Source organism: Pseudorasbora parva, chromosome 18, assembly GCF_024679245.1.
Source record: "Pseudorasbora parva isolate DD20220531a chromosome 18, ASM2467924v1, whole genome shotgun sequence".
NCBI lineage: Eukaryota > Metazoa > Chordata > Actinopteri > Cypriniformes > Gobionidae > Pseudorasbora > Pseudorasbora parva.
In genome coordinates, this window is record NC_090189.1 from 33,499,234 (window position 1) to 33,512,256 (window position 13,023).

The window sequence follows — 13,023 nt, forward strand, 5'->3', positions numbered from 1 at the left end:
GGGTAAGATTCATCTAAAGGTTCATAAAAGAATTTCAGGGGAGCTGAAATTCTTGCATCAAACCTGTTTTATCCATGAGCAGCAGTGATGTGATTTTGTGGTATGTTATCTCTGTCTGAAAGCATTTTCACCTCCTTTTGTAGAGAGTGCACCTGTGCAGAATGTTTAAACGCTGTTGGATATTTAAGGCTTTTTGGGATTAAAGGGTTAGTTCACCCAAAAATGAAAATTATCCCATGATTTACTCACCCTACAGTCATCCTAGGTGTATATGGGATTCTTCTTTCAGACAAATACAATCAGAGTTATATTTAAAATGTCCTGGCTATTCCAAGCTTTGTAATGTTTCAAGCTTTGGGTCATTTTTGAAGCTAAAAGTGCATCTGTCCTTCATAAAGCTGTTCCACACAGCTCTGGGGGGTTAATAAAGGCCTTCTGAAGTGAAGTGAAGTGAAGTGATGCATTTGTTAAATCTCAAAATAATTCATTAAAAGCAGTTATTACTCCACCACCTACTTGTTTTAATGGTTTAATGATCAATTCCCCATTACTCAAATGAACCGAGGGAATCACTTTCCTTAATTCGAGTTTAGTCTGTTTGCCCTTTTAAGTTATCAGTACTTAAAAATTTAAGTTAATTCAATGAAGATACCACATTAGGTCAACTTAATTTAACAAAAAGCTGTCAGTTTCCTCATTACTCAAATGAATTGAGGAATTCACTTTCCTCAAATCATTTGAGTAGTCTCAACTTATTAGGGTTTACAGTGTATGTGACATCTTTAACCAATGCGGTTGAACGACAGATTTGCGACAATATGGTTTTGGGAAGCAGTCGTGACTAGCTAGTTGATTTCTTCAATGATGCAATGTACTATGTGAGTTAAGCAGTGAGTCACGTTGTTGTATAGGAAACACACCCTTGGTCAGTAACTTTTTTATTGTAACTTTAATTGTGATATACACCTAGGATGACTTTAGGGTGAGTAAATCATGGGCTAATTTTCATTTTTGGGTGAACTAACCCTTTAGGGTATATATTGCTACTCTAAAATATAAGCACCTTTTAAGGGTGAAAATGGTACAATGATGTCCTTTTACCCAGTGAAAAGTTGTTGTACAATTTTAACAACTACAACAACTTCTGCAACGTGACACTAGCTGAGCTTCCAGTCTCTAGAATAAAGATTAGAACGGTTATGAATCAGTGTATTGATTCATGATTCGGATCGCGTGTCAAACTGCCAAACTACTGAAATCTGTGACATTGAACAAAGTCAAAGTTTTTGTGAATTTTGGACACAGAGTGGGGCATCATCTCAGTTGAATGTAAGCCAATTGATTAAGACCCCCCAATATAACCTTGAGGGGTAGATAACAGGGGATGGTAAAGATGGTTGAATGGATGAAAGAGGGAGGAGAAGGGAGGGTTTGAGAGAACAAGACAAACAGTAGTGTACAGGGTGGCCCAGTATTAGAAGGTTTTGAGAAGTCAGGTGATTGGTGAGGTGTGGCCCTGTCCCCGAACCTCAGTTAACTAGTTAAAGGTGCACTATGTATTATTTTTGTAGTAAAATATCCAAAACCACTAGGCCAGTGTTATATATTTTGTTCAGTTGAGTACTTACAATATCCCAAATGTTTCCAACTATTTGTAAATTGTGAGAAAATTGCTATTTTAACTAAGGACCCACGTTTTAACTAAGGACCCACGTTTCAGCATAGAGTTTGAGGGAGTCGCCTGTCAATCGCATCATAACTGCGCTACCCACGGTTTAATTCTGCAGAATCGCTTTTCTCTTAGCAGTGTGAACATATCACAGCAGCGCCGAGTGAACGCACGGAGTAACGTCATAACATAATTTTTTTAAACACACTTTAAAAATATTCCAATCTAATATGATTTCTGACCTGTAAGGTTGCCAGAATAATAATCTTACACGGTGTGTTAATAGGCCAGAGGAGAACTGGCACCCCGACTGAGTCTGGTTTCTCCCAAGGTTTATTTTTCTCCATCATGCCCTGATGGAGTTTTGGTTCCTTGCCACTGTCGCCTTTGGCTTGGCTTGCTCAGTTGGGGACACTAAAAATATGATTAAAGTTATTCAACTTATTATACAAATAAAATGTATGAATTAGGTCTTTTTTAATTCTATAAACTTAAATACTGATCTGCCAACATTGTTGCTATATGATAAATTAAACTAAGCTAATAACATTACTGTTTTCTCCAGTACGACTGTACAGCCAAATCTAATTTTGTCGCAATATTATCCTGTTTGACACTGTGAAGCTGCTTTGACACAATCGTGATTGTAAAAGCGCTATATAAATAAAGTTGATTGATTGATTGACTTAAATGTATCTAATATGATAAACAGAGCTGCTTTACCTTATAATCATGACCGGAAGTGTCCCGTCCCGTCATAATAAAAGTCCCGGTACTCGCGAGCCGTGTGTTTGTATAACAATCGCTCCACAACACTCGGTCCTGCTCTGCTTTACACTACAGTGACGTTAATAACCACATCCATGAACATGATTTCTGCTCGAGTCCTATTTTCCACCGGCTGTGATTTGAAGACCACATCTCCCAAGATACTGCGCTCACACTTGGCATCGTCAAACTACGCCTTTAGCATTCGCACGGGATTAGTATTATCTAGGGACCTCTGTGATTTAGAAATTACTCCCCCACATCTGAGTTTTGCGTTGTGCATTCGCACGGGATAAGCAAAGCCTGTGATTTTACTCAAATTTACTGACTTCTCCCGGAAAACTAAATGTAAAAGCGTCTATTTAAACTATTTAAACAAGCTTGTCATTGTACTGTGAAACAATGTAGAAACCGTTTCTATCAAAAATACTAGAAAAGGCCGTGTCTTCACAATTATGTTCTTTTTTAGAAAGAAATGGTATATGTGAGGATTTCCAGTCAGGATTTAGACCGTATCATAGCACTGAGACTGCTCTAATTAGAGTTACAAATGATTTACTCTTATCATCTGATCGTGGTTGTATCTCTCTATTAGTGTTACTCGATCTTAGCGCTGCATTTGATACTATCGATCACAATATTCTTCTGAATAGAATCGAAAATTATGTTGGCGTTAGTGGAACTGCTTTGGCATGGTTTAAATCGTACTTATCTGACCGTTATCAGTTTGTAGCAGTAAATGAAGAGATGTCACACCGATCACAAGTTCAGTATGGGGTACCGCAAGGCTCAGTGTTAGGACCGTTGCTTTTCACCCTGTATATGCTACCACTGGGAGATATCATTAGGAAACATGGCGTTAGTTTTCATTGTTATGCTGACGATACTCAGCTCTATATTTCCTCACGCCCGGATGAAACCTACCAATTCACAAGATTAACAGAATGCATAGCTGATATAAAAAATTGGATGAATAGTAATTTTCTGCAACTTAATTCAGATAAAACTGAATTTTTAATTACTGGACAGAAAAGCTCCACAAGTAGATACCGAGAATACTGTCTAACACTTGATGACTGCTCTGTCAAGCCCTCGTCGTCAGTGAGGAACCTGGGTGTGCTCTTTGATACCAATCTTTCATTTGAAAGCCACGTTTCTAGCATCTGTAAAACCGCATTCTATCATCTTAAAAATATATCTAAATTACGGCACATGCTTTCAATGCAAAATGCTGAACAGTTAGTACATGCGTTCATGAGCTCAAGGCTAGATTATTGTAATGCTCTACTGGGTGGTTGCCCTGCTCGCTTAATAAACAAACTCCAGCTAGTCCAAAATGCAGCAGCTAGAGTTCTTACTAGAACCAGGAAGTTTGATCATATTAGTCCAGTTCTGTCAACACTGCACTGGCTCCCTATTAAACATCGCATACATTTTAAAATCTTGCTTATTACTTACAAAGCACTAAATAGTTTAGCTCCCCGGTACTTAAGCGAGCTCTTAACGCATTATACCCCATCACGTCGATTGCGGTCTCAAAACTCTGGCCAGTTGATAATACCTAGAATATCTAAATCAACTGCAGGCGGTCGATCATTTTCCTATTTAGCTCCTAAATTGTGGAATAGTCTTCCTAGCATTGTTCGGGAAGCAGACACACTCTGTCAGTTTAAATCTAGACTAAAAACACATCTCTTTACTATGGCATACACATAGAACATTTTTAACTTTCATTATTCAATTCAATTGACTGATTGTTAGGCTGCATTAACTAGGTCAGCCGGAACCGGGAACACTTCCCATAACACCTGATGTACTCGTTACATCATAAAAAGAGTGGCATCTACGCTAATGTTAGTCTCTCTGTTTATCCCGAGGTTTATCCCGGATCTGGGCCCTGTCCGGATCGGATGGTGGACCTGCCTGGACATGACCAACGCATCCTGGAGTGTCTGCTGAGCCGTGTCAAATGGTGTCTCCTCCGAATTTGCCTCACTGGCACGACATGCTCAAAACCCGTCTTCGGCGCAATAATTCCGATCTTTCATGTATTCATACTCTTGTGTAATTGACGCCCCATCCTAAATAAATCTGTCTCTTCCGTGATACCCTGAAAATTTTGAATAATCCGATCTAATATGATTTCCGACCTGTAAGGTTGCCAGAATAATAATCTTACACGGTGTGTTAATAGGCCAGAGGAGAACTGGCACCCCGACTGAGTCTGGTTTCTCCCAAGGTTTATTTTTCTCCATCATGCCCTGATGGAGTTTTGGTTCCTTGCCACTGTCGCCTTTGGCTTGGCTTGCTCAGTTGGGGACACTAAAAATATGATTAAAGTTATTCAACTTATTATACAAATAAAATATATGAATTAGGTCTTATTTAATTCTATAAACTATAATACTGATCTGCCAACATTGTCGCTATATGATAAATTAAAATAAGCTGATAACATCACTGTTTTCTCCAGTACGGCTGTACAGCCAAATCTAATTTTGTCGCAATATTATCCTGTTTGACACTGTGAAGCTGCTTTGACACAATCGTGATTGTAAAAGCGCTATATAAATAAAGTTGATTGATTGATTGATTGATACTGTTTTGTTATGTTTTTCATTAAGAACAGTATTGATGTTAATATTAAACACACCATTCAATCAGTTTACTCCCAAATTGATACTCATTCTAAAGTGAAAATATAATCCATGCGGCTGCACGGGAATTCATAAAAGGTGCGCATTATGAATGCAGACTTTATTCTTCGTGAAAGATAAAGATAGAAATGCTCACAGGAAGAAAAAAAAACTTGCAAAAATTATAGACGATCCGCCTAATCCTGGCCAAATCACAGAGATGTCGATTCGCACGGGACTACTATTATCACAGGACCTCGTGTGCGGTGAAATATGGTAGGTAATTTGCGGGGGAATTTTTACTTTACAAATTACAGACATGGCCGATTCGCATAGGATTAAGATCACAGACAGTCTCTGCAATTATTACAAATCACCAGAGGTCCCTAGATAATACTAGTCCCGTGCGAATGGGGCTTTTGTTTAGAATAGCACCCTCCAGTGGACGGAAAGTTGCATAGTGCACCTTTAACTCAATTTGTTTTGATGCTCTTTCAACAGACAACCTGACAATAAGTAACTTTGCAAGTGAATGTCAACTTATTCTACTAACCTTACCACAACCTAAGAGACCACTGTAATGACAGTAAGTTGACATGTAGTTACAAATGAATGAGAGTTTGGTAGCATGTACTTATAGTTAGTGGAATGTCTAAATTTTACTATTGAAATAAAGCGTTACTCCATTTCTTAAGTGTGTAGTAGGACAAAGCTGGACAAAGACATACAGCCAAGCAGAATGGAGTGAGTGCTGTAAAAGAGGGTCAGCTGATCAAAGAAGCTGCCCGAGGGGAAGTGGAGGACAGGGTCTGACTGTAACCATCTCTATTAGTTTTATTGGCTTGCCCCTGTAGTAACCACCTCCTCCTCTTCCCTCAGGCCTGCCATATGATGGGCGTCCAGGGGGCTTCTACCCCCACGGCCATCCATATATAGTCACGTGGGGCCCTGTCAGCTGGAAAGCCTGCCACCAGTTGCCTGGCCGATGTGGGGAAGCATAGACCATATTGGGGTGGTGTTTCTCCCCATCTAATTAGATGCTTAGTCATTAAACTACAGTTGAGCTAACACAAAACAAAGTGTGTGGCTGTGTTTTGGGTCTCCTCTAAAATGAACCTGTGTGAGAAGGGTGAAAGGGTCAGCTGTGGAACAAGGAGTGTTTTTTTGGCAAGTCTCTCTTTAACTTTGACCCCAGGGTCTCGCTTCTCAGCGGTGAGAACGGAGAGACAATAGGACCCATGGGCCGCTGTCAGCAACTACAAGTGCAGAACAAAACTGCCACTGCAGGAGACCCATGTGGTGTTGTTATTCACGCTCAGAATCACATTCTCTGCACTGAAACCTTATAGAGATTTTGTGTATGAATGTGTCTTTATAGTACTGGTTCTGCTTGATCTCATCATCGGTATTTAAAATGACTCATACATATTTTTAGATTTGGGTGGATGCATATAAAATTGCTAACTTTGTGTATTGAGCTTCTGAAATTTCAACTTTTTTCAATTAAAAAGACATAAATGTTTGCAAGTTATCTGTCCTGTTTCTAAAGAGAAAGAATTTGCAAGATCACAAGTTGGATTTTATATGCTGATACATGATCAGAGATATATTTAAGCTTAACTAGTGAGCAAAACATAGATGTTGTGTACATAAATATGTAATTGATCACATTTATTATAGGTGTGATAAATTGAATGCATTCCATGAATTAAATATTAAAAACCAAACCGGAATTCATAAACATTTAAAGAAGAACATGTAATATTCTGTCAGAAAATGACCAGTAATTTTTTTATTTAGTTTATCCTTCAACCTTAAAGCACAGCACAACACAACGCCCATTTCAAAATACATGTAAAACACCTGTGAAAAAATAGTATGTAAAATTCACACTATTCAAAATAAATAAATGAATGAATGAATGAATGAAAGAAAGAATATATATATATATATATATATATATATATATATATATATATATATATATATATATATATATATATATATATATATATATATATATATATATATATATATATATATATATATATATATACAGTATATTTATTATATTTATATATATAGTCGGTATGGAAAGTATTCAGACCCCTTTAAATTTGTCACTCTTTGTTATATTTTTGCTAAAATCATTTAAGTTATTTTTTTCTCATTAATGTACACACAGCACATCATATTAACAGAAAAACACATAATTGTTGACATTTTTGCAGATTTATTAAAAAATAAAAACTGAAATATCACATGGTCCTAAGTATTCAAAATCTTTCCTGTGACACTAATACATTCATTTAAAGGATTATTAGGAACACCATACACTGTGTTTGACCCCCTTTCGCTGTCAGAACTGCCTTAATTATACGTGGCATTGATTCAACAAGGTGCTGAATGCATTCTTTAGAAATGTTGGCCCATATTGATAGGATAGCATCTTGCAGTTGATGGAGATTTGTGGCACGAAGCTCCCGTTCCACCACATCCCAAAGATGCTCTATTGGGTTGATATCTGGTGACTGTGGAGACCATTTTAGTACAGTGAACTCATTGTCGTGTTCAAGAAACCAATTTTAAAATTATTTGAGCTTTGTGACATGGTGCATTATCCTGCTGGAAGTAGCCATCAGAGGATGGATACATGGTGGTCATAAAGGGATGGACATGGTCAGAAACAATGCTCAGGTAAGCCGTGGCATTTAAACAATGACCAATTGGCAATAAAGCTTGGAACATACTCTGCAAGAACAAAGACATTTGTTCGTTTTCTCGAAGCGGGAAGAACAAGAACAAAGTTCGTTCTGGCCAGTGCATTCATTCTTCACGAGAAAAGCAGGTGCCGATCATCTGTGTTTCTCCGCATTAACCACGCCCACTTTAAATCTCTGACCAAACACACAATAGTTCTCGGACACCCGCAAGAAAAAAGTTCTGCTCAGACGATGTGTCGAGAACAAGCTGCGAGAACTCCCAAACCAGGGCTGCAAGAACAGATTGACGTCATTTTGTTCTCGCAGCCCTGGGAGCGAGAACTTTTTTCTCTGTTCTTGCGGAGTATGTTGCAGCCTTAAGGGGCCTAAAGTGTGCCAAGAAAACATCCCCCACACCATTACACCACCACCAGCAGCCTGCACAGTGGTAACAAGGCATGATAGATCCATGTTCTCATTCTGTTTACGCCAAATTCTGACTCTACCATCTGAATGTCTCAACAGAAATCGAGACTCATCAGACCAGGCATCATTTTTCCAGTCTTCAACTGTCCAATTTTGGTGAGCTTGTGCAATTTGTAGCCTCTTTTTCCTATTTGTAGTGGAGATGAGTGGTACCCGGTGGGGTCTTCAGCTGTTGTAGCCCATCCGCCTCAAGATTGTGCATGTTGTGGCTTCAGAAATGCTTTGCTGCATACCTCGGTTGTAATGAATGGTTATTTCAGTCAAATTTGCTTTTCTATCAGCTTGAATCAGTCGGCCCATTCTCCTCTGACCTCTATAGCATCAACAAGGCATTTTTACCCACAGGACTGCCGATTACTAGATGTTTTTCGCTTTTCACACCATTCTTTATAAACCTTAGAAATGGTTGTGTGTGAAAATCCTAACTGAGCAGATTGTAATGTACTCAGACAGACCTGTCTGGCACCAACAACCATACCACGCTCAGAATTGCTTATTCTTTCCCATTCTGACATTCAGTTTGCAGCTCAGGAGATTTTCTTGACCAGGTCCACACCCCTAAATACATTGAAGCAACTGCCATGTGATCGGTTGATCAGATAATTGCATTAATGAGAAATTGAACCGGTGTTCCTAAAAATCCTTTAGGTGAGTGTATATTTAACTCAGGTTCTGTCCATTTTGTGATTAGAAAAGCCACACACCTGTCTATATAAGACCTTACAGCTCACAGTGCATGTCAGAGCAAATGAGAATCACACGGTCAAAGGAACTGCCTGAAGAGCTCAGAGACATTGATATGGCCATGGTTACAAAAAATTATGCTGCACTTAAGGTTCCTAAGAGCACAGTGATCTCTATAATCCTTAAATGGAAGATATTTGGGACAACCAGAACCCTTCCTAGAGCTGGCCGTCCAGCCAAACTGAGCTATCAGGGGAGAAGAGCCTTGGTGAGAGAGGTAAAGAAGAAACCAAAGATCATTGTGGCTGTGCTCCAGAGATGCAGTCGGGAGATGGAAGAAAGTTGCAGAAAATCAACCATCACTAAAGCCCTCCACCAGTCGAGGCTTTATGGCAGAGTGGCCCGACGGAAGCCTCTCGTGAGTGCAAGAGACATAAAGCCTGCAGGGAGTTTGCTAAAAAAACAACTGAAGAGTGAGCAGATGCCAAGATGGTGAGCAATAAGATTATCTCGTCTGATGAGACCAAGATAGAACTTGCTGGCCTTAATTCTAAGCGATATTTGTGGAGAAAACCAGGCACTGTTCATCACCTGTCCAACACAGTCCCAACAGTGAAGCATGGGAGTGGCAGCATCATGCTGTGGGGGTGTTTTTCAGCTGCAGGGACAGGATGACTGGTTGCAATCAAGGGAAAGATGAATGCAGCCAAGTACAATGTATTTACCAGCAGCCATATCACCCTGTAGCCCAAGATTGGTTTCCCACTGAAGCTAAGCAGGGCTGAGCCTGGTCAGTACCTGGATGGGAGACCAACTGGGAAAACCAGGTAGCTGCTGGTAGAGGTGTTAGTGAGGCCAGCAGGGGGTGCTCACCCTGTGGTTTGTGTGGGTCCTAACACCCCAGTATAGTGATGGGGACACTATACTGACAAAGAGCACCGTCTTTCGGATGAGACGTTAAACCGAGGTCCTGACTCTCCGTGGTCATTAAAAATCCCACGATGTCCTTCGGAAAAAGAGTAGGGGTGTAACCCTGGCATCCTGGGGTTACCAGGGGTTACCAAACCCCAAATTTGGCCATTGGCCCCTCTGTCCATCATGGCCTCCTAATAATCCCCCTCTCCTGATTGGCTTTATCACTCTGTCTCCTCTCCACCAATCAGCTGGTGTGTGGTGAGGGTTCTGGCGCAATATGGCTGCCGTCGCATCATCCAGGTGGATGCTGCACATTCGTGGTGGTTGAGGAGATTGCCCCTTCAATGTAAAGCGCTTTGAGTGCCTTGAAAAGCGCTATATAAATCGAACAAATTATTATTATTATTATTATTATTATTATTATTATTATTATTATTATTATTATTATTATTATTATTATTATTATTATTATTATTATTATTATCATTATCATTATTATTATTATTACAGGGATATCCTGGACGAAAACCTTCTTTAGAGTGCTCAAGACCTCAGACTGGGCCGAAGTTTCACCTTCCAGCAAGACAATTACCCTAACCACATAGCTAAAATAACGAAGGAGTGGCTTCACAACAACTCTGTGACTATTCTTGAATGGCCCAGCCAGAGCCCTGACTTAAACCCAATTGAGCATCTCTGGAGAGACCTGAAAATGGCTGTCCACCAACATTTATCATCAAAACTGACAAAACTGCAGAGGATCTGGAAGGATGAATGGTAGAGGATCCCCAAATCCAGGTGTGAAAAACTTCTTCCATCTTTTTCCCAAAAAGACTCATGGCGAGAGGGTGCTTCTACCAAATAGTGAGTAAATGGTCTGAATACTTAGGACCATGTGATATTTCAGGTTTTCTTTTTTTAATAAATCTGCAAAAATATCAATAATTTTGTGTTTTTCTGTCAATATGGGTGCTGTGTGTACATTAATGAGAAAAAAAATAACGTAAACATTTTAGCAAATGGCTGCAATATAACAAAGAGTGAAAAATTTCATATTTAACTTGCCTGGTGCAACTTTGTGTGAAACTGTAAACTCATGCAACTGTGCATAAAACCGTAAGAGTGTCACAATTAGAGAGAATTAGCATAATCAACAAGAAGATATAAATTGATGAGCTCAGAAATGGCATGTCGCCCAAGCAGCTGTTGCAGATGCATGAGCACTTTGAAGCCTGACAGTGTATGAAGTGAGTCATCTCCCTTTTCCTGCTGTTCTCTTTCTCTTTCTGTGTTTCCTTCACTCTTTGTGTGGGCAAACGGACAGTGTGCAATGTTACACCCTCTGTCTTGCTGCGCGTGGCTTGTAGCATTGTCTTGGGTTTTCTTTTGTGAGGTTTTTGTCAATGACTGAAGCGTTGGTGGGCAATTTAAACTGCACTTTTCAAGGACTTGCCCTCTGTCTGTTGGCTTGTAAAGTCAGTTGCATGCATTGTTTCACTATTGTTGAGCCCTCAGGGTGAGTTAACTGTTGGTCGACAGAATTAATTCTTTGAAGGACAAGACCATATGATTCATGTGTCTCTTAAAGACGCTAATTTCCTATGGATCGTCTTTCAAAAGTTCTAAAAAAACCTTTTGCTACAAGATTGTAAATTGCCTTCTGTATATTTACATCACCGGTCAGAGAAAAATCATAAAGATGTTTTTGAAAAAAGTGTCTTATGCTCACCATGGTGGCATTTATTTGATCAAAAATATAGTAACAGTAATATTGTGAAATAGAATTGCAAATTAATAATATTTTTAAATGTAATTTATTCCTGTTGCAAAACTGAATTTTCAAAATCATTATTCCAGTGTCACATGATCCTTTAGAAATCAATCTAATGTGTTGAAAACAATGTTTGTTTGTTTTTAAACTTAAAGATTTGGAAATTTTGGACTGGTACTATGTATAAATTAACATTAATAGAATAATAAACAATGCAACAAAATATGCACATCAGTATTCCTGATAGGCCTACCTAATGGGTTAACTAATGAATTGAACCTTATTGTAAAGAGTTACTGAAATACTTATTTTGTAAATTATTTTCTAATTTAATACAAAATGTTTAATACCAGCATAAACATAATAATTTCAGAATTCCTTGTTATTTGGTTTGTCTACCTTGTGAATCAATGAAATCAGCCCTCAAAGGTAAATTTAGCTCACAGGAATTCACATAATTAATGGCATAACATTTACTTGTCTATATTTGATTAGTAGCCTATATAAATAAAACATATTTCTTTGTTTTATGTGATAACTTTGTTAATTTGTTCTTCGTCATTTTTGACCAAACATTTATCCACTTTTTTTTTTCTTTTTTTTTTTTAGATTTGTTTTACTTCGTCTAAATGGTACAAAACTTGTCCTCAAAAAATATTCACACTTGTACTCCTCATGGTCATTGACCTCAATGACCTCATTGGAATTTAATGGTAAATTCAATTAATCTAGTGGAAGCGCTTGGTACTGCACCCAAACAAAATCTTGCTGAAAACGTTTTTTTGTTGTTGTTGTTGTTGTTGGTGTTGAGATATCAAGCACAACTTTAGATTTAGATTTATGGCTTTGATTTTCTTGCGGTTTTAGAGTAAATCCTTGTAACAATGTTCTTTGTTTTGGGAAGAAGGAGACAGAACCTGTGAACATTTAACACTTTAATCAATAAACACAAACTGAAAGTAAAAATGGCAGCCTAATCACAGACAAAACTTAAAAACATAAACAAAACACAATGTAAAATCCAGGCCTGGTCCTGGCCTCTTTAAATGCGTCCGAGTTCCTCCGTGTGACATGAGACCTCGCCCGTTCTCACAGTCCCTTGGCCTGCACTGTTTGCCACAAATGTGTTTTTGAAAATATATATTTAATAAACAGTTTAAATATTATTTTTGTGCATTTTTCATAACAATTAATGTAAAGTTCTGTAACTTTAAGTTGTTCACTTTTTTAAACTTTTAAAAAAGATCAAAAGTCTGTGCTCTAAAGCGTTCAAGATTTACGACAGCTTACGTTATGCTCAAAAAGTAAAGACGTTTATTATGACTATGACTATTATGACTTAAAATCCCCTTAAAATAATAAATATTATCAAACAAAAATAGAGTACATTGA

At 38.3% G+C, this 13,023-nt stretch overlaps 1 pseudogene; it reads left to right on the plus strand.

The window, feature by feature from the left end:
* The first annotated feature begins 9,668 nt into the window (after nucleotides 1-9,668).
* On the plus strand, nucleotides 9,669-9,785 carry LOC137047205 (5S ribosomal RNA; annotated as a pseudogene).
* The last annotated feature ends 3,238 nt before the right edge of the window (nucleotides 9,786-13,023 follow it).